This window comes from Heterocephalus glaber, unplaced genomic scaffold, assembly GCF_053883595.1.
Source record: "Heterocephalus glaber isolate CG9 unplaced genomic scaffold, H.glaber_assembly_v1.0 deba00001666, whole genome shotgun sequence".
NCBI lineage: Eukaryota > Metazoa > Chordata > Mammalia > Rodentia > Bathyergidae > Heterocephalus > Heterocephalus glaber.
In genome coordinates, this window is record NW_028258406.1 from 4,349,814 (window position 1) to 4,377,551 (window position 27,738).

The following is a 27,738-nucleotide window of genomic DNA, read 5'->3' on the forward strand; positions in this document are numbered from 1 at the left end:
CAGGCTCTTCAGCTCTGTTGAGTAAGTCACTCTCCAGTGGTAGTACTTTCCAGGTATCTTCTACAACTAGGGTTCCCAGATAAAACATGGGATGGTGAGTCAGGTTTAAATTTCAGATAAACAATGAATAACTTTTCAATATTAAGTATAATAGTATAGTAGAAGAGGGCCAGGGATGTAGCTCAGCGGCACCGCACCTGCCTGGCAAATGCAAGGTCCTGAGTTCAATCACCCATCCCAGGGGGAAAAAAAAAATATAATAGAAGAATGTTCCTTTCTTATGAACACTGGCTCATAGTGACAGCTAATCATAGTCTTTTTGTTAGGATATTGAAGGGGATACATAGACCATTATTTTACAGCAAAGTGAGATTTAACAAAGAATATTTAGATAGTATATAATAAAGAACAACTTTTATCAAGATACTTATTTCAAGTGAGCTATGTATTGTAGTGAAAAGTCACATACACAGAGTACAGTTAAATTAAGTTTCCAAGATAATTATCCAGCAGCATAACTCCTCATGGAAAGTTAGATGGCTGCATCACAGGACTGAATGTAGTGCATCTCAGCCTCCATTGACTCCAGGAATTAATGAGAGCCTGCAACTGGCAGGATGCTGTTGGTAGAAAACAGGGTCTCACCAACCTTGAGCAGGTTAGTTCTTCCTGTATTAATGTCCTTCTGTACTTGAGGTTTTAAATATTGTTCTGGAAGTACTTTAACCTAACAATCTGAATACCTCAGGTCAAGGGAGTATTTTAAACATTGGGCTATCCTGGTGCTGGAACATATCTTAGTGTTACCAAGAACACATCTTCATTCAGAATAAGGGAAAACAGAGTTAGCTCTCATTAGTCCCTGCATGTTTTTCTGGAGTGCTCTTCCCAGAAGAATCTGCATTGTCCTTCCTCTTTACTACAAAGTAGGAAATTTATTGCTTGGAATGGATATGTATGTGCTGGCATACCATGTAAGCTAGGGTTCTGCTATGGAAACCAGAATTCAGTTTAAATAGGAAAGGATTTACAATGGTATATTAAATGGGTTCCAGTATTAGTGGGCCGACTGAAGAAACAATCTAAGTTAAACTTTGATGAGTGACATAAAGCGGAAATACAGGCTACTAAAGCAATGGCTCCTTCCTCTGTGATCCAGAAACTGCTTGGAGAACTAAGAAGCTGCTGGCTCCAGAAATTTACTGCCACTCACTTAGAGGAAGGCCCCATGATCAGGAAGCTACCACTGTTGTTGCCAGCTAGAGAATCATACAGTTCCTGTTAACAGTGTGACAAATAGCTGTCTTCCTGCCTTTCAGGCCTCACAAAGCCAGTGACCAGGTAGTAGGAACTGCCCTATGCTGTGAGAGAAAACCAAATGCTTCCAAAGTCACACTTACAAAATCAGCAAAATGTGGCTTCTGACTCACCTCTAGGTTACTAACCCTAAAATTTGGAGAGTGGCCAAATCAAACCACAGCCAAACTGCAACTCTGGCTTTGCCCTGGTTTTTAACTTTTCCATCACCACAGCATAGGATGGTGCTTTAGTAGATGGTTAAAATAAACATTGAATATCAGCCCTCCATAACCAAAATGCATTATCATGTTCACAAGTGATAATCACACCCTGTTAATTCCTGCAAATCCAATAAAAGGGAAAAATCAGTAAAGGCCATGTCATACGGATCTCATACATTTTTGGAAATGTTTGCTAAGGACCTTTGTGAATAGATCATTATTATTTCCTTCTATAAGGACACATACCAATTCTTGAAAAATGCAGGGTTTTTGTTTTTGTTGTTGTTTCTGTTTGTTTGTTTCTGGCTTTGAATTCCTAAGGACCTGAATCTAGAACTTTTAACAGGGTTATTAGATGTCTTGTGGAAAATGTCTAAGCAATATCAAATACAAAAGCTTCTTCACAGAGTCATATTCAAAAGCTTTTGTTTCCTATTTCTTGTCCAGTGAACCCCAGATCCTCTAAGCACTCACAACCAGGACAATCTGGCCATTCATTTTGGCATTGAACTCCCACTGTCCACCTTGAGTAAGTCTGCTTTGGTTACCCCAGACATTGGCAACCCACCCTACAGGACTAGATTCCTTCCATCTTTCACCTGTTGTCATGGCGGGAGTGATGCCAAGTGGGGCATACCCCAATCCACCCACGTTACTCAGTTCGTGGTACAACCTCTTCTGCACTGTCATTACCATTAATTTGTCAGGTGAATGTAAAGTGAAAAGATTCTTTTTCTTGGTACCGGGTATCAAACTCAGGACCTTGCGCTTGTGAAGGAGGCATGGTGCCACTGAGCTAAATCCCTGTAAAGTGAAAAGATTCTTAAAGCAGTAGTGAGAGGCAAATAGTATAGAATTAGTGACCAGAAATATTTATAGACCTACTATACCCAGTTTTTCCCCTTGTCATTGATATAGAATAGGGAGAAACCTATACCGTCTATTCACTTAATTCTTATACAGATGTAGAAATGTTGACAATTTTAAAAGAAGCAAGAGTTAACAGCTTGAGTACTGAAGTGTGGTTTGTCCTCTTATATTACCAGAGGAACCATGATAATATAAAAATCACAGTGCAATAAACACAATAAAAATCATCTTTATTTATCAAAATAGTATTTATTACCAGGACATGAAAAATGTAACTGACAAAATAAGTTACACATTCCTATCAATCTTTTGAGTTTCATGCATTTGCTCAGTAGAAAGGCCTTATTTGCTAATTCAGTTGAGCTATTCTAATCAAATTTTCAAATAAATTGGTTATAATTGTTAACAGTCCCTTTGGAAAGGTGGATTTTTTTTAATACAACAAAAAGTCATGTTATAACATAAGTGCAAAATATAAATCAAAATTCTTGATATATGTAATGTTTAGAGGCTTATGGGAGTTTGAAGTATGAAGATTTTTAAGCATTTAGTAAGTGTGGTTCTTTGTTTTAGTAGAAAAATGTTAGAAAAATAAAAATCTTAGGAACTAAGGGTAAATTCCTACAATGCTTCCTACACTCTATACCTTATCCCACGTGCTGTGACGTGGATGAGGTTTGTTCCCCAGAGGTTCACGTGGTAGGAGCTTGGTCTGTAGTGTGGCTGTATAGAGGCAGTGGGACTTGTACGCCATGAGGCCTAATGGAAGCTTAAAAGGCTTGCCTCTCTCAGCCCCACTCTGGCTCTCTGTGGAGAGATGGTATCTTGCTCTTTCTCTTTCCCCCACCCCTCTTCCCCACTCTCTCTCCCTCCATCCAGAACAGTGAACCAAATTAATCTGTTTTCTTTGTAAATACCAGCCTTAAGTATTTTATTATAGTAATAAATAGTTTTTTTAACTTTCACTTGAGGAGTATTACCTATGCTAGATTGTGAATACTTGCGAAGGCAGATAAATAAATGACCTTATGGTGTTCGATTACTAGCTTAAATAACCACTAATACTTTTCTGCTAAGCTTTGCCTCAAAAAGATTGTTTCTCCTGTATTTTCCTAAAGGCTTCCTTATACATTCAGTTTTATAGATAGCTGTCAGGCACAGAGAGAGAGGAGCACTGTGCAGTGGTGATGTGTTTTATTTTTTCAACTGTACACAGAATACCTGATTAGACATTCTCATTGCAAAGGTGAACACAGTGGTTCCTGTCCTGATAAATTTCAGTTTTGCAGAAGAAACAATTGAAATTTATGTTTAGCTTTCTATGAATTTTTTCATAGAATAAACTTAAATGTTTTCATTAAACCATAAGAAGTTCTAGTTAATCAAACATAGAATATTTATATTTTTATTACATAATAAATTCATGTTCAAAATTCAGATTTTCAAAAGAAAATGCAGGGGAGGGGAAAATCCTTTCCTTCCCATTTTCCCCCAAATTATTGATTTCCCCTCTCCCACAAAAATGCATATGGGTTAAGAGTAGCTGCAAGTGCATGTAAGAGAAAACTAAAAATGCCATTGATTTATATACTTCACTTAAATATAGAAATTTAAAGATTGTCAGCCTGATGCTTGTAAGAGGTTCCATATGTCACTATGGACTTCAGCTTTTTAATGTCTTTATTTTTTCCCTCAGCTTTAGTCCATTCATGCTGCTATAAGAGAACACCATGGACTAGGTAATTTATAATGAACATAAATTTATTTGGCTCATGACTGTAGAGGATAAGTACTCTGCAATGCAGGGGTCACACCTCAGAGGGCCTCCTTGCTGCCATCATTTCATGACAGGAGCGATCACATGGGCAAGAGAACACTTGTAGCTTTTACTAGAAGCTCACTCATTCCCACAATATTAATTAGAGACTCTGCCCTCATGATCTAATCATCTCTTTGAGGTCTAATGACTCATCACTGTTACATGGAGGACTAAGTTTCTAACACATGAACTTTGGGAGACACTTTTAAACCATAACATCTTTATTTTTTGGCTTCTAATTCTCAAGCCTGCTTCTTGATCCAGTTAGGCTACCATAGTGCCATCTGTCATTTCTGTATTTAGCAAGGGAATAGAAGTCAAAATGAGCCAAAAGGCATGGCTCTTTAAAGAGTTCTCTCCAACTTCAAGGAAAGGAGTTGTAGATACAAGTTCAGATCACAGGAACTTGACATGAAAGAAATGCCTTTATAGATAGGCTATAGCAGCTTGAGAGAATGTATGTCCTGGAATACAATGTCACCAGAAACAACAGATGCCAGACTCAGACTTCATTTATTTCACCTTTTACCCAGACCCAAGCTTCTTTTTATAATTTATAAGCATCAGAGCTTACAAGTTAATCCAGTCTTTATTAAATCATAGTGTTTTATGTTAACCAAAATTTAACCTAGAAAAATGAAATAGAGCTAACATTAAGTATTGTGTTTGATAGATATCTTCCCTAAGAAAAAATGTAGCTTTTTATATATACTATAATTCAACTCAAATTATACAAGTACATTTGTCCCACTTCACTAATACGCTGTTTTTCAAGTAAGACATTTATTTTATGGCTTAATTTCAAAGGGAAAAATATTCTGGAAGGAAGGCATTATATGGCCTGTCATCAGAAAAAGAGCAATCTACTGGGGGGTTTTTTGTGCTAAAGAAAACTGTGAGTGCTTTTTAGAAAGATGCATTTCCTTATCAGAGGCAGACCATGAGCTAAATGTCAGGGAAAGAAATAAACCATCAGTCGTCATTATACTGTGCTTATTTCCGGGTTGGAGCCTGAATATATTTTAAGTTAGTGGTGAATTAGAGGGGAAGAAAGTTTTTTAGGTGGCTTTGCCATTGAAATATTTGAATGTGAAGTATCTATTACTTCTCACACGAGCCTTCTAAAGATACAGAGAGTTATTGTGTAATCTTTGTGATGATTGAATGCCAGCTCAAAATGCTACAGTGTTGGAATACAGCCTACTAAAAGGATTTAAGAAATAATGATTACTTTTTTAGAAAAGTCTTACTTTTCCAGAACTTTTTTCAAAATTCCACTATTGAAAATGTCTCAGTTACTCAAACTGTATAGTACATCCATTATTATTAATATTTATTTTTACGAGGCATTATTAGAAGACATTACAGTGTGTTTTGGGAAACTTGTGTATGATGATCCCCTTTCTACCTAATATTGTCTTAATAGGCACATTAAGCTAATTCATTAAGCACTTCATATTCAATAGCTATGAATAGGATTAGATAGTGTGCTTTATATAATTTATAATGATTTGCCTTAAATGCTATTGCTATTTCTGAAATTTTAAATGGATTGTCAAGTGCTAAACATCTTTTTGAGCTATTCAAATACATTTCGGAACAAGGAGAATGTAGCTTTGTAATTACAAGAACTTTCCATGGTACCTGCTTTAAATGTTTAGGTCCTTATTAGGGTGGTTTGTATTCTGTGAGGTTTTTTGGTTTTTTTAAGGGAAGGAAGTTAAGTATGTTTTTAGCTCACTGCAGGCTGCCTAGTGTTAGGGAAGTGGCCAAGAAAGAACATGACCTTGAGTCTTTCTGATATCCTTCACCTAGAAAACCTCATAACAATACCAACACTGAAAGGTTCCTTTTAAGTATGAAAATGAATTAATGTAAAAGGACATAGGTAGCACCTGGTATATGCCAGCTCAATAATCATTAATTTTCTTTCTGTTGTTAAAAGCCCATTTAAAAAGGCCCATATTGTGTGTTTTGTGATCTGTATAGAGATAATGAAAAATAAAAAGTTCAATATAATTGGTGACATATAAAGATGTCTATCTTAATACTTGTCTGTCTTTTTTCATTTTTGTTGTTGTATTTTATTTGTGGAACTTCAAGGGTAGCACTTTGGAAGATTTATTCTCCTATAACTACAGTTCTCTTGGTTGCTGCTAAATCAGTGGTTATCTGAGAAAATCAACTAGCATTTTTCATATATAACTAAAAACATAATCTAAGCACTGGTGTTGTTTTGGTTCTAAAAATACAGTATTTTATTAATTGTTTCATAAACTCCAGGTGAACTTAGTATTTTTTTCCAAAATGTCGACCCTCCTCAGTGTTGCAATACAGCTCTTTTGAATATATTTTTTTCAGTGTTTTGAAATAGTATGTTCATGCTTGATATTATACTGTTTGGGGTTTCTGTTTGGTTTTGTGATAATTACCATGGTGTGCAAAATTTTAAAAAGTTAAACTAGACTTTGTTTTATTATTCATATTGCCTTTATCACTTGTAGTCATAGGATTATCATAAAGGTGAACTGAAGAATAATATGCATTGCCAAAGAGTGATAATACTCCCCTTTTGCTTGATAGTTAATCTCAAGAAAAACAAAATTCAGTGAGTGAAGGTATTTTTGGAGTAATTCTGTCAGACCTACCCATTATATGTATTAAGGCAGCTAATAGAGGGTGAGTAACATCAAAAACCGGGCTTCAAATCTAACCTCAGCTGCATGGTATGACCTTTTTTTGAATTATTTAAGATATCCTAGGTTCTGTTCCATATTTGTAAGAGAGAGATGATGATGATATTAACTTCAAAAAGCTTTTATGAGCACTAGGAACTATTCCTTGTGAAGGGTTTAGCATATCGCCTAGCAGAGAGCACTTCTCCATAAAAAGGTACTTATATTTTTGTTGTCAGCATCTTCTTTGTTGTCATCTCTTTTTATATAATGTTTCTTGGCTATCTGTGTATGGCATTCTTCCGGTGATTGAAAGAAAGGTAGAAACATGGTTATTTATGATTTTTACATAAAAATTGTCAGCAAAAGATTATTGCCCCTAACAATTGTTTATAATATAGAATTCTGTATGTTAAATGATGTACTGGTGCATTGAGATTTTTAAATGCAAGTACCATTATTCTGACTGCCCCACTTTAAAATTTTTGTTCACATTCACTCTCATCCTTTTGTAAAGAGTGATCCTTAGACACACCCAATAGTATCATTACTTTGTACACTTTTTAAAAAAAAAAATCTGCAAGCAGAAACTGTGCACCTTCATTTACATAGGCTCATTTATTTCTCACAGTAAATATGAGAAGTGAAGACTGTCCTCATCTTAGATAAAAGTGAATCAGAGAGCATATGTGACTCAAAGTTACATTGGCCCTGGCTTATGGGGCACTGTTGTTCCCAGTAAATCACACTTTCTTAAGAGTAGTTTTATTAGAACAAACAGTGGGAATGTCCTCGCCTCTGTTTGCAGGGAAACAGATTTTGTCTACTCAAAAGAGCATTTTAAAGGACCAGACCTGAACAGTGATAGACTGATCTCCTCTTAGGACAGAGTGACCTTTTTTCCATTTGTAATATTCAAGCACAGGCAGGCTTCTTGGTTGATGAGACTGTTAAGGAAGAAACTGAGGTTTACAGGACCAATTGTATTATATATCAATATGGGACTTCCAAAACTCAAAATTATTATTTTTTAAAATTAATTTTATTGATACATTTTAGGTATACAATTCATTTACATTTATCATTGGATGTTTGTACCTGTACATGATGTATCTTGGTTCTTATTTTTTTTCCCCATTACCTGTGCACCCTTCACCCCCTCCATCTTTCCCTATTTACATAGATTTCATTTCCTTTTTTTTTTCTTTTCTCATAGTTTTTCCTTTCCCTCTTTTCCTTTCCCCTTCCCCTCCCTTCACTCCTTCATCTTTGGACCTTTTTTCCTATTTCAAATTATCAATTATTCATTTTAATCATTTTTACTCTTGTTTACACTATCAGTTTCTCACACTAGAGAAACCATTCAGCATTTACAAATGTGTGTCTTATTTATTTCACTTAAGAGTATGGCCTCGATATGCATCCATTTAGCTATAAATTACTCTAGTTTTTCATTCTTTATGGCTGAGTAGTACTCCATTTTATAAAAACCCCACATTTTCTTTATCCAGTTTCCAGGCACTTGGGCTGCTTCCTAGCTTTAGCTATTACAAACTGTGCCGCTATGAAATGGGTGCACATATATCACTGTGGTATGATTCTTTTAATTCTTTGGGGAAGATCCCCAGCAGGGGAATAGCTGGGTCAAATGGGACTTCTAGTCCTAGTTCTTTGAGATATATCCATACTGACTTCCACAGTGGTTGCACCAGTCTGCACTCCCACCAGCAATGGAGAAGGGTTCCTTTCTCCCCACAACCCTGCCAGCATTTGTTATTGGTTGATTTCTTGATAGCAGTCATTCTTTCTGGGGTGAGGTGCAATCTCAGTGTTGTTTTCATCTTCATCTCTGGAACGATGAGTGATGTTGGACATCTTTTCATATATTTGTTTGCTGGTTTTACTTCTTTGTTTGAGAAATGTCTGTTCATTTCAGATCCCCATTTTTGAATTGGGTCTTTGAATTTGGGGGGTCTGATTTTTTTCAATTCTTTATATATTCTAGATAGTAGTCCTTTGTCTGAGGGACAGCTGCTTAAATTTTTTTCCCATATTGTAGGTTGTCTGTTAGCTCTGTTGGTGGTTTCTTTTGCAGTGCAGAAGCTTTTTAATAAGATGAGATCCCAGTTGTTGATTCTTTCTGCTAGTTCCCGTGCTGCTGAATTTTTGTTCATGAAGTCTTTTCCTATGCCAATGTCTTCAAGAGTTGTACCTAACTTATCTTCCAGGAAGTTTAGTGTTTCTATCTTAATATTTATATCTTTAATCCACTTCGATCTTAGTTTAGTGCATGGTGATAGGTATGGGTCTAGTTCTAATCTTTGGCAGGTTGAAATCCTGTTTTTCCAACACCATTTATTAAATAGGCTATCTTTCCTCCAATGAGGGTGGTTGGCTCCTTTGTCAAAGGTGAGGTGGCTGAGCATGTCTGGAGTTGTTTCTGCATCTTCTAATCTATTCCACTGATCCTCAGGTCTGTTCCTTTGCCAGTACCATTCTGATTTTATCACAGTAGCTTTGTAGTATAGTTTCAAGTTGGGGATTGTGATACCCCCAGCCATGTCTCTGTTGCTTAGAATTGCTTTAGCTATTCTAGGTCTCTTCCAGTTCCAAATGAATTTTTGGATTGTTTTCTCTAGTTCTGTGAAGTATATTGTTGGAATTTTAATTGGCATTGCATTGAATCTATATAGTAGTTTTGGAAGTATGGTCATTTTCACTATATTGGTTCTTCCTACCCAGGAGCAAGGGATGTCTTTCCATTTTCTTGTATCCTCTTCGATCTCCTTTTTCAGAGTGCTGTAGTTTTCAGTGTAGAGGTCTTTTGCTTCCTTTGTTAGATTGATTCCTAGGTATTTCATTTTTTGGGATGCTATTGTAAAAGGAATTGTTTCCCTAATTTCTCTCTCAGAGAGTCTGTTATTTGTGTACAAGAAGGCTATTGTTTTTTGAGTGTTGATCTTGTATCCAGCTACTCTACCGAATCTGTCAATTAAGTCTAGAAGTCTTCTGGCAGAGTTTCTTGGGTCTTCTATGTAAAGTATCATATCATCAGCAAATAATGACAGTTTAACTTCTTCTTTTCCTATCTTTATTCCTTTTATTTCTTTCTCTTTTCTAATTGCTGTGGCTAATGCAAAACTCAAAATTACACCTGTAGTCATCTGTGTCCTCATCCCTTCTAATCAGATGCCAGATCATAAGAACTTCCACAAAATTTCTTTAGAACCCTCAAAAAAATAATGCTACAGTACAGATCCACTAAGCAAATATTGGATCACCTACTTTGCCAAGCAGGTGATTTGTGGCATATTCTTAAGATGAGTGAATATTTGATGGTACAAAAAGTGATGCACTTTTGTAAACATTTAGATAATAGATGGCTACATAGTAAACATCTAGAAAATGGATGAATGAGAGAGAAGACAACAGTGTTCTCCATATAGACAAGGAAAAGGAAAAAAGAGGACCTATCTGACTTGCAATCACATAGTCAGTTCAATTTATAAGAACTTTTGCTTAAAAGAAAAATAATGTTGCAATACTGCCCCCTGTATTTCTTTCTGATACCTTATTGTACTTAGGGAAGAGGGAAAGCTGCTTGAGGATTTGGGGCGGGGTTTGGACAGGCAGAATTCCTATATTTGTTCTCAGAAAATAATTACTGAGGTTGAGCTGCGTGTTACATGTAGAAAACAGAGTCACGTGCCCTCCAGGACACCAGCGAGCCCAAGGCTCCAGTCTGCCAACCACCAAATATAAGAAAGCTTAGACTTCCTGACCAAAAGGGAAATCAAATTCCTCTTCTTTAAGCCCCATTAATAAGCACTCTGTCACGTGAAAATGGGTAGAAAAGTTGATGTGGCATCTTTTTAGAGGAAGGAGAACAAGAAAAAAGGTTAACTTATAAATAGATTAGGATCCTGAAATTCATATTCTTTTAACTAAAACTGATTTTTCAGTTTTCTTTCAGTGTTCAGTGATTTCAGGGATTCAGACCCAACCTTTCTCTTGCCCATCACACAGCCTTGCCCAAAGGCATGGGGCTGCAAGGACTTTCTTCTTTTGAGTCCCCATTTTCAGAAAGGAAAATCTTACCAGAAAGTTCTTCAGCAGACTTTTTACATTTTGGTGGCCAGAACTAGGTCTATTGTAGTCAGTTAGCTGTGCCATCAAAAATTCTCACTTATAGTATGCTATTAGGTTGTCCGACAGCTCTTCCTTTCTCAGCTTTTAACACATTTCAGTCTGTCCATTGCCACTAAATTTTTCTTCCTTAGGTATCAGTGCAATCACGTTATTACATTGCTTAAAAATTGTTAATAGGTTCCCTGAAAATATTGAGTGAAGTCTGTACCCTATACCCCTTTCCCTTCTCAGATTCCTCCATGCAGTGCATGCACAATGTCAGTCTGTAATGGAGGTGGGCTGGATTTGAGCTCTTTTCTGGAATATTTCTAAATACATTTGTGATTATATATAAGGAGGGTTGAGGCTTCAAAAAGCAGAGACTCTCAAACGGTGGCAGATGATGTATTATATAAAGAAACATTTAGTAGTATTTATTGAGCAAATAAGATTTTTTTACTTCTTATGGGCCAGGCACTATGCTTAAAATTTAGCATTAAACAAAACAGACATAGTCTTATGTGTATAGAGCCTAGTGTCCAGAAAAGGAGACTTCTTAACATGAATAAGTAATTGTGAGATATTGTTAAAAGTGGAGGATGAAGTAAGAGTTAATAGGACCAATCTACTGTGAAGGTAAGCTACACCAAATTAGTTTTTAAGTGAGGAATGAGTAAGTCTGAGCTAGGTGCAGGAGCCAGGGACATGGAGAATGGATAGGGAACAGCAAGGGGGATTAGCTGGAGACCAGCTTAGAGAAGATGACAACAGTGCAGACAGGAAGCTAATGGTGGCTTGGGCAGGAGTTGAAACAGTGGAGGTAGAGAGAAAATACAGAACAAGTTAAGTGATTGTATGTGAAGAGTAAAAAAATATGACTTTCAAGTTATTGACTAGAGCAGATGGATGAGACATTTGTTTTCTAAGAAAAGAATTGTTCCTTGGTTAATGAAAGGAAACTAAAATTTAAAAGACCATGTTAACAATCACCTTGTCAACCTCTAGAGAACCTGAGAGCCATTCAGGTGTTGCCTTTGCCCCAGGAGTGCAGAGCCACTCTGAGTATGTGTCTTCTCTCCCTCTGTCTCTGCCTCTGATTCTATTGTCATAACTACCTGATAAAGTGCTGTTACCTTTTTGGCTGTTTACATATGGTGAGATAGGCTAGAAGAAATAGAAAAGACACAAGAAAAATTGTAATATTAGAATTGTACTTTTTAATAAAAACTGCAGCTTCAAAACATAAGAGCTATTCCTAAGGGCCTTAAAGATAATAAGCCTATGATCTGGATTCAGGGCCTGTGCCTTTCACCTATAAATTGGGCTCCCTCCTTCTAACCCTTATCCTCAGGAAGTGCAGTATTAACAGGTCAGCATAGCTCAGCTTCTAACACATGTGATGGTTTGCATTTTAATAAAGCCCACCAGGGCCGGGGATTTAGCTCAGTGATTTTGCAGCCTGCTGCACAAGCACAAGGACCCGAGTTCGATCCCCGGTACCAAAAAGTAAAAAAATAAAGCCCACCAAATGGGCAAGTGGGCAAACTGAAAGGCACTAGAATGGTAAAATACACATCTGATACTCGTCTAATGAACATCCCCAAATTCTTGGGCGCTCTTCCTGTGTGGCTATCACCCATAAATGGGCCATCACCCTTGCCCTAGGAAGGGCCATCATTTTCATCTGTAAAATAAATCCTTTCTTTCCAGAAATTCACAAGTTCCACAGATTTCTACCCCAAATCCGTATATGTAATACCAAGTTCAAGACCACAATATGCAACCCCCCTATTCTGTTTTTCTTCTCATATGTACGTTTAAAATTCTGCTGATACCTTTATGTGTCTCACTACTGAGTCCTGAAAATTCTTCTTCTATAATGGAAGTCAGCGAATGTGCAACCTTCCCTGAGAGTAGAATCTGTCAGGGCTTCCCATCTATGCTTTGGAGACCTCCTCTGACTCTGTCTGGTGCCAGTGGCTTCTCTGACTTTATGGCTCTGACCTTTTCTCTGGTCCTTGATTTCCATGTGTCTGTATTATCTGTACCTTTCTCCATGTAATTTATTGTCCTAAGAGAGGAACTTACAACAGGGTGCCTTGGTTGGCATTTAGTGTAGCTTGTCCTGCAGGGTAGTCTTTTGCAGTTCCCCTCGTGCCATATCCACACTGCCTATGGTTCGGATCTATTCCCTTGGCAAATGAACTGTGTGACACTAAGAATGACTGCTTTTATTTATCCATTCATGCAACAAGTCTTTTTTTTTTTTTTTCCTCTTAGCATTAATTCTGCTGAACCATATGCTAGGCTCTGGAAAGAACACATGCCTTGGAGTTATTAAAGCTTTGATCTAAATCCTGTCTCTCCCATTCTCTAAATCTGTGAACATGGGCTAAAAATTGCCTTTAAGCTCTTTGTGCCTTGATTTCCTCATCTATAAAGAAGAACACATTTCAAGTCGTTTTGAGGTTTAAATGAAGGAATACAAGCAAGGAACTTAGCATATCTGTAACTATCATTTATCATTAGTGGTAACATAAGTGGTAGCAACAGTGGTCATGGTAAGAGAGATGGAGATGGTGGTGGTGAGAGCACGAGAGGAAGCTGCCGAGGCAATGGCTGTGGTGTGGCAGTAACGGGAGTAGGTAGTAGTTTTTGGCCATGACCATTGTGAGGGTGGTGATAGTAGATTATAGGCACAAAAAACTTCCCTTGGCCGCTTTGTTGAGAAGGGTTATGGTAAGAAAGGTGCTCAAAGCTTCAAGGACTGTCCAGTACAAAGGTGTTTTGAAATTTAGTTGGGCTCTATTGTTAGGAAACAAATCTCTGTGCTCACTTAAACCAGGACCTGGGAGAGTATATTTTATGAGTTCAGCACTGAATTACTGTCACAGTTCAAGAACACTGACAAAGTGACTTAAAAGTGTAAAACAATTATCTATTTCAGAAAGTCAATTTAGGAGTGGAAAATCTGTATTAAAATGACAAGAACAATGCTCACTTGCACGTTCTTTAAACAGCAAGCTAAAGCCTTGCTTCTTGGCCAGGGAGCATTATAGTCATTCAATTCCATCTCTGAGTGTTTTTGTCTTTTTGACAGAACAAACTGGTTTCAAAGTATAGCTTTGTTCTTGGTTATAAACTGTCTTGTTTAAAAACTTTCAGGCAGAATTCAGAGCTCAGTGTGAATTTTCTGATTGTTTTAATTTCATTTTTTACTTGTTCATATGAATAGCTTTTGTGAAAAATTTTCTGAGAAAAAAACGAGGTCGTAAACAAGTTTAAGAAATTAATATAATAGTAATAAGAGCCAACATTTGCAATAAGCCCTTACTTAATAGGTTAGGTACTATGCTCAGATATTTACATATATTTTATTGCTTACAAGTCACGAAAATCAGGAGATAGGTGCCAGTATTATATTCATTTTACAGATAAAGGAATTACAACTTTGACTCACCATTTATGTGAGATGATGTACCCTGCTATCACGGCCATTTTTAACCACATTGTTAATTGAACAACTTCTTTATTTCTTCTTCCTTGTTTTAGCAATAATAGAATTGAACTTTTTGAGCACTGTCATGATACCTCTAGTGGAAAATTTCTTGCCTGGCCTCACATTAAAGGTCATAGTCAAAACACAGGCACACTAAAACTGTTGAATGAAATAGCTTCAGGCTATGTATACCTGAATCAGTTTTGTTGGTTCCATCCCCAACAGAGCTCATTGTATACCAAATATACAAAACTTTAAACAAAAAAAGCAACAAAATCATAAGCAAATCTGACCTCAAATATTTTAGATAAGAGTTAGTCAATCTGTAATGAAGGTAATAAAAAAATTTTAAATTGGTTTTGAAAGTCGATAATAAAAAGATGTTAGTAAATATACCGTGGTTTTTCTATAACATGATTTTTCTTTTTTTATCTTTTATTTTATTAAAGTAATAGATTCAGACTCAAAAACAATACTCAGTGGTTTATAACAGAAAAAGAAAAGTAGTTCCTTGCTTTACCCCTTCTCACCTTTGAGTCCTGTTTCTGAGAGACAGTCTTTTAATTTCTTTAACAGATTCATGTGGTAGTCTTATTTTTATAAAAGATAATATGTTTAGTTTATAATTTCTTAAATTTTCAATTTTAGATCCTACCAGAGCTGGGATTAGGCCAAGATAAGTGAGTTTTCACCAAATATAGGAGGAATTGTATTAATAATCTAAATAATATTTTAATGCAATATTTTATTTTTAAATTAATTTTATTGGTACATTTTACATATACATAATGATCATATTCATCATAGGGAATTTCTACCTATACGTAATATATCTTGATTGTCTTTTTTTCCCCAATCCCCTCCCCTCCCTTCCACCCCACTTCCCCTCCTTATTTACTAAAGCTTTTTTCTCCTTTTTCTTTTCTCTTCCATCCTTTCCTCCTCCCCCCTCCCTTATTCCCCTTCCCATTTGAACATTTTCTTTCCACTTCCCAGTATCTATTATACATTTTCATCCTTGTTTACCGTTTCAGTTTCTCACACCAGAGTAATAATGCAATATTTAAGTATGTGTATTTGATTTATTTCACTTAAGAGTATGGTTTCGAGGGACATCCATTTACCTAGAAATGTCTCAAGTTTATCCTTCTTTGTGGTAGAGTAGTATTCCATTGTATAAAAAAAAAAAACACTTTTTTTTTTGGTACCAGGGATCAAACTCAGGTCCTTGAGCTTGCAGGGCAGGTGGCGGCACCACTGAGCTAATCCCCAGCCCCCCCAAACACATCTTTATCCATCAGTTGATAGGCATTTGGATTGTTTACAATACTTAGCTATTACAAATTGCTGCTATAAACATGGGTGTTCATATTTCACTGTAGTATGATGCTTTTAATTCTTTCAGGAAGATACCAAGAAGGGGAATAGCTTGGTCAAATGGAACCTCCAGTTTTAGTTTTTTGAGGAATCGCCACACCGATTTCCACAGTGTTTGCACCAGTCTACACTCCCACCAATAGTGAAGAAGGGTTCCTTTTCCCCCACAACCCCACCAGCATTTGTTATTGGTTGATTTCTTGATAATAGCTATTTTTTCTGAAGTGAGATGGAATCTCAGTGTTGTTCTAATTTGCATCTCTCGAATGACCATTGACGGTGAACATTTTTTCATATATTTATTTGCCACTTGTACTTCTTCATCTGAAGTATCCATTCATTTCAGATGTAGCATGATTTTTCTACCTTAGCTGTTACCAACCTGTTATTTACAAGATCAGTGTAATAAAAATAAATCATGTTGGACTAATCTTATTCGTGTTGGATTAAAGTTATTCATCAGAAAGAATATTTTAAAAACTTTTTATCAAGTTCAATTTTGTTTCAGTTGTACATAGATCTGCATAGATGTGTGTATTAGCTAGCACGTGTGCTAAAGAGAATAACCCAGTGAAGTGGAGAGAAGCTGAGGACGTTGGCAGGAGAGAAGTGAGTTGCCGGAGCTTTGTCCTGGGAGGGAGGTACTGAAGTTGGCTGGTTGAGTGCACTATGGACAACACATCTGCAGAGGTGGGAGGGATAGGAGAGTCCAAAGACAGCAGCCATGCAGGACAAGAGAAATAGGGGTGAGGGGACCATGTGAAGATTCTTTTCTCACTGGTTTAGTAATTGTCATGTCTTCTAGTTTAAAAATTTAATAAATTTTAATTTTTGCTTTTATTAGGACATGCTTGCTATACATAATGATTACATTCATCATGATGAGTTGGTATATGTACATAACACATCTTAATTCTCTTTACATCCAGTTACTCCTCCCTCTTTTTGAATGTACTTCATTTAAATTACATTCTTAGAAACATTAAAACTTGATAGGAAATGTATCAGCTCTTGTATAAACTATAAATTTGAGATTTTAAACTTCCCAGAAATACCAGATTTCTACTTCAGTCTCTTTGATTCCAATTGCCTTTAATATGTTCACTAAATCTTAACTTTTTTTAAACCTTAGTTTGCAGTTTTCTCCTGATATTTTATAACTGGGAGAAGTCTATTTTATTTCTCTTGAGTTTTCACATTTAACTTGAGAAAGCTCTGTTTTCTAGATATTTAACCAGTTTCTAAAACACTTAACCAGGTGCTGGCTTACTGCATTTAATGTACCAAGTAATGATTACTGATTTCTGGTCAATCCATATTCTAATTGCTTTTCCCCTCAAGGTATTGTTCTCTTGGGGGAAATTGTCAGCTGTTCAATGTTTTGAGACCAGAAACATTTAAAAATGCATTAAAACTTAAACTTGAAGCTCGGTAAAAACACATTAAGCTAAAAAAAAAAACCACAATTTAGCTGGCTTTACTAAGTTCTAATCACGTCTACGTAATGAATATGACATCATTTTGTGTTAAAATCCATTTTCCCAGACAGGTGGATATGACCATTTGCTGAAATTATTGCCAGAATAACCAGTAAAAATACAATCATCATTACGTCCCACCATTTATGTGCACGTGTCAATTCTAGCCAATCAAAATATTTCTATGGAAAACATTAATATAAATTATCAATATAGTTGTACTTATTTTCAATTTAAACTTTCTTTATTGCCCCAAAATGGTACAGCAATTAATCTGGGTTACTAATAGTAACCTGAAAATGACTAAGAGAGAGAAAAAGGAGACAGAAGAAGGTGGCCTCTTGGGAGTTTATTTTTTTCCTGGTATTAGTAGCAGATCTCAAGTAGTCAAAGCTTACTTTGTCCAGGAATCTAGCTAACAGAGTGTCTTCAGGTGGTGGTTTATGGGTTACGGCTACTTTTGTGTATCTGATCACTTGGGGTCCTGTAGTAACTTATAAATAAAAATGGTAGAGCTTGTGTAAAGAAATGTTTTCAACCAACTTGTTCACCATTATTAGCAGCCATTTTTGTATTATAGCTTATTTTACTCATGTTCTTGATATTTATTTTGTCATTTTCCTTCCCTCTTTGATGTAGTAGTTGCTTCTCAATTGAAAAATGGGAAAAGTGACACTTTTATTCACAGTTGTTTCTTAATCTATATATTCTCAAGTTCACATTTCAGATATGATGTATAGGAAATGCATATTTCTCAGTGAATAACAGAATTTAAGGAAAAATGAAGCATTATGGACATAAATATGAAATTCAAAATAAGATTATTTGTTATTGAAGAACTGCTTAGTAATATCAGCAAGGAAAATTTTATATTTTAAAATACAAAATGTATTTTAAATACAGGATTTGAGAAATTATGTATTTTAAATATAGACTTTGAAAAATTAAATAATATCGTTTACCATAATAATTAGTAATATGCTTCCTTATATCCTTAATGTACTCATGGTTCTCCCCTTTATTTATGCATTCTTACCTTCTAGCAAACATTGTATACTCTGAAAGTTATATGTCCTACAGAGGACTAAAATAATTTGCAAATACTTATTTAATAGTATTTTCATACTTATAAAATTTAGTTTCTTGAAATTGCCTTTAGAACCAGTTTACAAAACACACAAAAAGTCCCATTCACTTCGTTGTTTTTCCTCATTGATTTGAAATGTTTTATAAAGTTCTTTTTTCAGACCTCACTCCAAAGACCTTCTGATTGTTTCTGAAAGCAAATCTGCTTTTAGGGGGAAAATTTTTGGCCCCCACTGAAAACAAAGATGCTGTAGACCCTGAAGGCTGTTACAGCAAAATTGGCGGATTTCTAACGGCTATGCCTTAGGAGATGGGGCAAATCAAAGAACACTGGGTCTTATTTAAAATGCAACTTAACCTCATATAAGCTCATTCTCTGGTTGCTTAAAGTCATTCACTTTTTCTTCGTAGGAGAGAAATAAATCAACTGATGTAAAACATCATCATCTTGGGCTTCCTAGGATGTTGTTTGGGTTTTTTGTTTGTTTTAAAATATATATAAATGTTTAGATTTCAACCGAAAAATTGCTAATGCCAAGAGATAGGACACAAGAACACCACACACAGAGGAAATAGGTTTGTAGATGATCGACCTCCTGGAGTTAGAGAAGGACTGTGAGATGAATATATTCATTTGTTTGATGGTTTGTCTGTCTGTCTGTTTGAGACAGGGTTTTGCTATATAGTTCAGGCTAGCCTTGCACTCACTATATTGCTCAGGCTGGCCTAAAACTCACAGCAATTCTCCTGCCTCAGTTTCTCAAGTGCCGAGATTACAGACATGCACCGCCAAGCCCGGCGAGATGAATATAATCTAAATGAAAACTGAAGAGATAGAAGGAAGGCTTCATCAGAGAATTAGAATCTACTGGAAGAACCAATAGGAATTCTGAACCTCTTTATCTTTTAAGAAAGAATATGAAATTTAAAACTTTGGCAATTTAGACAAGCAAAAAATAAATAACCAGGATTAGTAACTGGAAGATCGTTAGATATTATTCAGTCAGTATATGTGCTGCCAAAGTGAGCATGTGATACTATTCAGTCAGAATCACAGAGAAAGGAAAGAAAAAGATCTGTAGAATAAAAGTGTAAGATACAACAAAGAAGTTCAACACAGCAGTATCTTAGATGCATAATGTGGAACATATGTGAAACTTAAAGAAATTTAGTTAATTTTAACACTTCTGTTAACTCAATATATTCAAAGTATTATTTCAATTTGTAATTAGAATTAAAAATATTAATCAGATGTTTTGTTTTAGTCATGTGAAATCTTTGCTGCATGTCAGTTTGGACTAGCCATTTCGAGGGCTCCATAGTCACCTGTGCCTATGGCCACCAAATGGGATAGCTCAGATTTACATGTACATAAAGAGAGTCTTAGGAGGACAGAGAGAGTGTGCCAAATGCTGGTAGCAAAGGACGTTAAGGGCATACAGTTGTCAGTTATAAGGGAAGACCTCACCACAGAGCAAATTGAGGATAGACCTGAGGGAGTTGGAATGGGTGGGTCTCACAGGTAAATGAGGGGGGGCAGTTGGAAGACTTGAACCTGAAGCAGGAGGATGCTGGGATTTGTGGGGGACTAGAGGGAGATTAGGTCAGAGAACCAAAGGGAGACCAGATGCTGGTAAGCTTTGATAGACTTTTTGAAGCTTGTGTGGAGATAAAGAATATATGTGTTTTGTTTTTATGTTTGGCTTACTCATTTCATCTTAAGGCGAAAGAAAACTGAGCTTTGGTTTCTCTGCTCTTGTTAATAAAAAACAAAACATACTTCTTAGGAGGACTGATGAAGTCATATAGTGTTTTTGAAAGTGTGCCACTAAATTATGTAGTGGGAAAGGTCACATTTTTTTTTATGAGGTTGTTTTTCAGTAGTACCTTTTGCCTAGTCCCTACCAAAGCTCCATTAGCATAAAATATTTTAAATAACAGATTTTCCACATTATGAATATCTTCCAACAGGAAGATACAGTTATTCATTTTAAAATTTCTTACATTTTGTTTTCTTTTTTATAGATTGAAAAAGACCACATTCATTTACTAAGCATGAATTTTTTTGTGGTTGTTTTTGTTTCATGACAAGTAGCTCAGTCTTTATTGTATTCTATATATGGCAATAGTAAGATAGCATTTCCTCAGTGGGCAAATGAAGATTTTTAAGAGTGAGGATGCATAGGTGTTACATATTACCTTCCTACTCTCAAAGGTATGAAAAATGCAGCTTCTATAGCCAAGATTGGAAAGTAAATAATGAATCCTGATTCTTTGAAGTTGGATAAAAGGTTTAATCGTGGTAAAAGAACTATCTTAGAAAAGGAAAACAAACCATAAGAAGAAAAGGTTGAAAAGTTTAAGGAATAGGTTTCTTCAGGGATTGACATTAGCTCTAGGCTTACTTAACACTTTTACAAATAATCTGGAGAAAGGCAGTACTCAGTCAAATATCAGAGGTCTTAGAGAACACTAAACTTTCTAGTAGGAAAGAATCAATAAATTGGTGAGCATCCTCTGGGAAGACCTTGCAGAGCTGTGAGGTGAGTGAGTGAATGTTGAAGGGGGCAAGAATACAGTGAATGCTGGGCATACAAAGTCACATATGTGTGACTTTATGAGAGAGAGAGAGAGAGTTTAAAGCAATGCCTTTGAAACTTGTTAAAGAGTATCCAGATTCCTTTGAGAATCTAATTAACATTATGAGCCTTTTCCCTAAGAATAAAGCTCAACAGGGAACCAAGGTGGGCTTTAAAAACCTAAGAATTTCAGAAATAATTTTTCTTGATCCATTTATTCACTGAGTTAACAAATAACTAATACACTTGAGCTATACACTTCGACCTGTATTAAGTACATGTGAAATACAGAGACCAGCAATAAATGTGGCGTCTCAATTCAAATTTGTCCTAAGCTACAATTTGTGGAAGGAGATGAATATCTAAGCAGATACACACTATAGGAGGGAAACAAGGATTTCAGAGATGGGCTGTGAGGGATGTCTAATTGACATCCTGCAGTTAAAATGACAAAAATAAATAAGCAAAGGCACAGACCTTTATTCTATCTATATTGCAAACATTTAGTATCTGTGGTTTTGATATACCTCAAACTACATACGGGGGGGGGGGGACACAACTAAAATTAACAAAGAACAATTTCTAAATGTATTGTATTTTGGATTTGAAGATTGAGGCTGAAAAACACTTTATAAAATATATGCATGTACTAGACATGTATATATACACAAAAAGAGGGTCTATGAGTCTACACTATGTCAGTAATGACTTGTTTACCAAATTTTCAAAAACTGAAAGAGAAATATCCTTGAAACAGTGTAGCTAAATTCTAGACAAATTTCTGAACTTATTATTTTACAGATGATACTAAAAGCAAATATTAATGGAAAGAAGGATTCTTGATTCATTTCAGAATGCCAGGTATAAAACAATAATTGTTTTAACATTTACAGTTGTTTTAACAAGGATAACCAGGCAATCTTTATTAGTCAGAGTAATTAAAACTTACTGTCATAGCAGACAAATCCTGGAATCACAATGGCTCCACACAAGAGCAATTCTTTTTTTCTCTTTCACACAAGTCCATTATGGGTCGGGCAGCCTCCCTCCATCATATAGCTCTATCCTCTGGGGCACTATGGCAGCAGGGGCGGAGGAATGGAGGTGACACTGACTCTTCTTCACACTAAATGCAACGCAGATCATTGCATACCCCGAACTAATCACATGGCTCCACTGTCATCACAGAAAGATCTGGGAAATACAGGAAGGCACGTGAAATATTGGTTGAGCTGTGTGTCTGCCACATCTTCCAGCATTACATTCTTTGGGGACATTTGCCAGCAAAAAAATACAGCTTAATAAAAGAAACTGTGCCTCTATCACTGGGTTTTCCTATTGTTTTCCAAAACAGGAAGTTCCTGCCAAAGGAGTATTTGGCTACTATTACCATGATTTTTTGGCTGAATAATTGCTGGATGAACAGGGAAGGGTGTTATTAGGTGTTATACCATAGGGAAATATGCTGTTATTAGAATTACTATTTCTTCACCTTTTTATTCCCTGTGATAGAAATAATGGGATATATCACTGGTGCCACTGAGCAAGAAATGTAAAGAATAGAAGCAAGTTTTTACCACTGAGAGAGAAGACAACATACTATAGACAGGTACTGGAATTTGCAACTCAGGAAAATGTTTAGCATAGAGGTATACAGTTTGCAGTCAAAAGCCTAAGGTTGAAGCCAGGGACACAAATGAGCTCTTTATCAGGGAAAGGGCTCCCATATTAGGATTGACAGAGAATATATGGGTGGCATACAAGGAATATAACAGGAATAGAAATGAATGAGCAGTATGATTTTAGGGACCATAAGGACATACCAGAAAGTTTAGAAAGAAAACAATAGCTTTTTCAACCAATTTAAAGGAGAGAAAATTTAAGTGAGGCCATCTATCATTCTAATTCATCTCCAGCAGCCCAGGTAAGGTCACTAAGGGCCAGCTTTTCCCCAGTAGGCTCTGATTTCAAACTGTTCAAAGTCCTAGAGCTGAAAGGAAATCTGGAGAAAATCCAGCAATGAAGTAAAATGGAATGAGTTTGAAATTACTTCTTAATAAAAACTTGGAATTAAAGACCAATCTTTGCCTAAAAGTGTTTCTGGAAAGAGTAGGATGTAGGGGTCTAAAATGATTGTTTTTGAGTTGACATCACCTTTTACTCTGGGTCTCTTGAATAAAACCACTGCAGGCACATCACTGCTCAGTTGGATTATTGGAAATGTCTCTTAACTGGCCTCCATGTTCTCACTCTGTCCTCTTCCAGTGTGGTGAGCACAACAGCCAGGCTTTGCTTGTTCAAATGTAAATGTGATTAGATAACTCTGCTCACAAGCCTCAGTGGAATGAGGGACCTACAAGGCCAAGCCATCTGCCCCTCTCTTCTTGCTAACCTCATTTCAGCCCCTCTTCGCCTTGCTTCCACCTCTTCAGCTGCCCCAGCCATCTTGCTATTCCTGGAACATGTAAGTCTTTATACTTGCTGTTCCTTCTGCCTGAAATACTCTCACCTCCAAAATATATGCACACTCACTCCATCTATTCCTGTGAATCTCGGTTCCATTTTCACCTTATGGGAGTGATTTATTCTGGGATCCTTTGTAAAATTGCAACACCAACCCTCAGCACCTTTACCCTGCCTTTCTCTCCTATATATTGGTCACACTCTGACACACTGTTTTCCAGCACTTGTTTGGCTCTTGTGAGATGCCTCCTGCCTTGCCCCCAGAGTATGAGCCCCATGAGGGCAAGCACCTTCTCAGTTTAGTTGTCTTCCTAGAACAGAGCTTAACCTGTGATAGGAGTTCAGTAACTGATGAATGAATCAGTATAAAAATGATGCTGTGGAACCACTAATACTTCACTTATAGCAAGTGTATTTTAACAACAACAACAAAAAGAAAAAAATCTTAATGTCAAGTTTGTAAAAATTTAACTTCAGAAATCAACATTTTATTTTCATTTTGCCTCAGCAAACTTGTGAGCAATTATTGGGGAACATCCACTATGCGAACCTAATTATTTTAGATCTATTAATCCTTGCCATATAGTGTTTGTGTTGTGCATAAAAAATAAATTACTTCATGCTGATTAAAGGAAATAAGAATATTGCTTACTATCATTGTTTTAAGAGCAGGAATATGGCTTTCTGTGCTATTCCTTTTACCAAGATACATAATTATAATAGTTCTTCATGCACTAATTTTACAACTTTTATTTTTTACATTTTCTCAGTAATATGTGCACAATAACAACTTCAAAAACACAGATAAAAGGGAATTTTGCTCACACTTTGTTATCATTAGTATTGTTAAATGTGATTTTTATAGTCAAGTTGTTTCAGGAGCTGCTATGTTTAGTAGCACCAATTTCCAAAGGTAGGAGTTTGTCATGGAATGTTTGTTGTTACTTCATTTATTTTTTCATTTGTTTTTATTCATTGTTTTGAGGCAATGAAATAGCCTTGTATTCCTTCATTAGAAAGACATTTCAAGTTATTCTGAGCCCTTGATAAGAACAGTTTATCACAGAGAAGCAGAGTCTGCAGACAGGAAAAGACTTTAAACCCTCATATTAAGTTCATAGTCAAATTGTAATCAGACAACCAATTATTTAATTTTCTTAATGATGTACTTTAAAAATGTCAATGCAATAACATTAGAGAGAAAAGTCATACGAGCATGAAATGTATTGATAAGTATAGGAAAGAAGAAAACATCTCTGTAAAGGATGCTGCCTCTATTTCAGGAGTCAAAAAAGAAGCATTTTTGTTTATGCATATTTAGCCATATATTTTTATTTGACTGTCACATAACTCCCTTAGACTATTAGAATTTAAAGTAATAGTTTTTTAAAACTCTAACAGGGCTGGGGATATAGCTCAGGGGTAAACCATTTGCCTAAGATGTGTGATGTACTGGGTTCAATCCCCAGCAAGCACCCCCAATCCAAGGACATCATTTACATTTAAGGAAAGTTGGACCTAGCAGAACCATTGTTTTCAAGCACAATTAACATCTTAAAATTAAACATAATGATCCACTATTCCTAAGCCCTTTCTTAGAAATACAAAACCATTAGCACAATAAACAAATAGCCAATAATTAGATGAGTGATTTAAAGTTGTTTTTAACACTTGCCCCTTGCCTTTTTTGGTAGTCTTTTTTCATGGCTTGTATAGAAGTGAGAGCCAGCCTACAGTCTGCATTCCAAGTTGTTCAGTGGTGAGCCTCAAACAAGAGTCAAATTCACTGAAGAGAGGAATGATTCTTAGATCTGTCTCAACTTTACAATCACACATCTGTCCCAGCCCAAGAGGCAAAGCAGTCTCCTGGTAGCTCTGGTGACTAATAGCCATTCATACTGCATCTGTTTGTAGTGCTACTTAAATAAACCACATGAAATGACTATAGATATTGGTATATAAACCTCAGTCTTTTATTTAGAAAACCATTTTTGCCCTCTTACCTATCTTATTTTCAGAATGTGGAGCAGTTTTGAGAAGGTATATTTATTAATATTTCATATTGAAATGCATTAAGTTTTACAACTATAATTAGGCTATATAGCCCTCAATGTACCATGTGCTGAACAAGTTTCTAGTCAAGTTAAATGATCCAGAGGTTTGAAATAGGAAACTCCAAATCTCTTGGGAATGATTCTTTAATTCATTTCAAATGCAATTAAAAGTTTATTTTACAAGTAATAGGGTAAAATTTCAAATTCACTTTGACTTTCTTGCTGAAAGTCAAAGCAAATACATTTCAGTTAATAAAACGAGATGGTTTGGGTTTCTTTATTAATGATTTACATAAAATAGGGAGCCTACTTAATCACGTACTAATAGGGAAAACAAAAAGCACTGTAGAAAATTCAATTTAGCATTACAGAGATTACTGCAGCACAACTCTTTATCTGTACTGGTGTATAAAAACACTCCTAACAGTGCATCAATTTTCACAGCCATTTAGTAGATTAGAAAGCAATTGTAAGCAGCGTAAAACCCGCATTAACTCCTGTCAACATCCTGCCTTTTGCTCAGTTATGGATTTGTTTGAAATAACAGTGAGATCTAAAGTGATTGCATCGACATCACAGACTGTATTATAAATATGAATGAACCCACTATAATGGGATGCATAGCACTATATAGCAGGTGTTTGTCGTTCCCGCGTGGTAACAGGTTTGTGACATAAGGGAACATGACATTGTCTCCAAGAAGTAACTCCACATGTTCTCCTATGGTAATCATAGCAACTGACAGGTTTTTAAACTGCCCTAAATTTTATATTCTAATATTGTACCGTTAATAACCATCTGTTGTTTAATTTTCAAAAATCAGTCCAGGTAATATGAAATCCATCGAGCTATTTTTAAAAAGTGATTATTAATTTTAATAACATGCCATTGTAATTTTTAGTAGATTATCTTGATTGATCTCGGCCTAAAAGTAGCACATTACCACAACTGTGGCCTCTGAGTAGAACTAGAGGAGACGGGACTGAGTACAGTTAAAGTGGAAATTCTTTTTCATGAAAGATAAGAGCAGTATCCTTCCCTTTCAAGGTTTTTTGGTAAAAATTTAGTAAACTGTTGTCTTCCTTTCTTTGGAAGATGAGGGTGGGTAAGTCTGATTTTGTTGTGTTGCTTCTGAAGATAACCACACTGAGAAGTTTTGGTGGTAGAAGAGTTTTTTGAAATGATATATATAAAATTAGAAGAAAGGGTACCAGTGCATATCTTTTTAATTCCTTGACTCAGCTTGTGTTGTCATTCTTTCTTAGGTAAGGGTCATTTTATTCTACTACTTAATATCCTTTTGTTTGAATACTCATCCTGGTAAAAGCCCTGGTACTAGCTTCCTAAATATATTTGATAGTTTTCAGAGAGTGATCTTTTTGTTACCAGACAGAGTCCCAGAAGGCCCCCAAAGCAGAAGTGGAAACCAAGATTCACCCTGTCACCAGACTGGGTCTGAGGAGGTCCCCGAAGCTGAAATAAGGAATCTAACCCACCCTCTTTGTAGAATAAGTCTGCAGGTTTGCTGAATCCTGTCCCATAAAAAGAATTTTTAGGGCCTGACACAGGAAGGGTTTTATTAGGCAGAAATTAAAAGGTACACACTTAAAGAAATAGTGTGGGCCCTCAAGATAAAGATGCTTATTTTGTGGAACGAGGAACAATTATGCTTCTCTTGAGGGGGTGGATACTCCAGAAAAGATGGCCCACCCCACAGAAGGGGAAGTAGCCCGTTTTATATATATATGAGCCCTGGGTTTTGTTGTTGTTGTTTTGGGATATATAATCTAAACATTTTTTGAGGTTCTCTCTACCTGCTCCTTTATCTTAGGATCAGGTTCTTGCTCTTTTTATTTTTTAATTAAGCCAATTTATGGACTCTTAGTATTCTTAAAAGTGTGTGATGAGTCTAAAAAAAAAGAAAAGAGGAACCTACATCAATCCAAAAAAATGCTGATAGAGATTGCCTTAGGTAACTTTGGCTGGGTATTAAAAGTCTTCTTTAAAGTACAAGTTTTAGTTATGATTTCTTTGCCTCCTTCTCACCTATCCTTCATTTCTTCTATCCTACCTCGAGCCCACCCACAGACAGGGTAGCTTACAAGTTTGCTGACTTCCATCACAGAAAATGAATTTTTCTGGATGCATCCTTGGAGGCACAAAAGGAGTTATTGGACAGAATTTTTAGAA

General features: G+C 36.0%; 1 protein-coding gene across 6 annotated transcripts in view; it reads left to right on the plus strand.

Moving 5' to 3' along the window:
- Diaph3 (diaphanous related formin 3) overlaps positions 1–27,738 on the plus strand; it is a 501,638-nt gene that overhangs the window by 441,576 nt on the left and 32,324 nt on the right. The gene's annotated exons all lie outside the window — the stretch shown is intronic.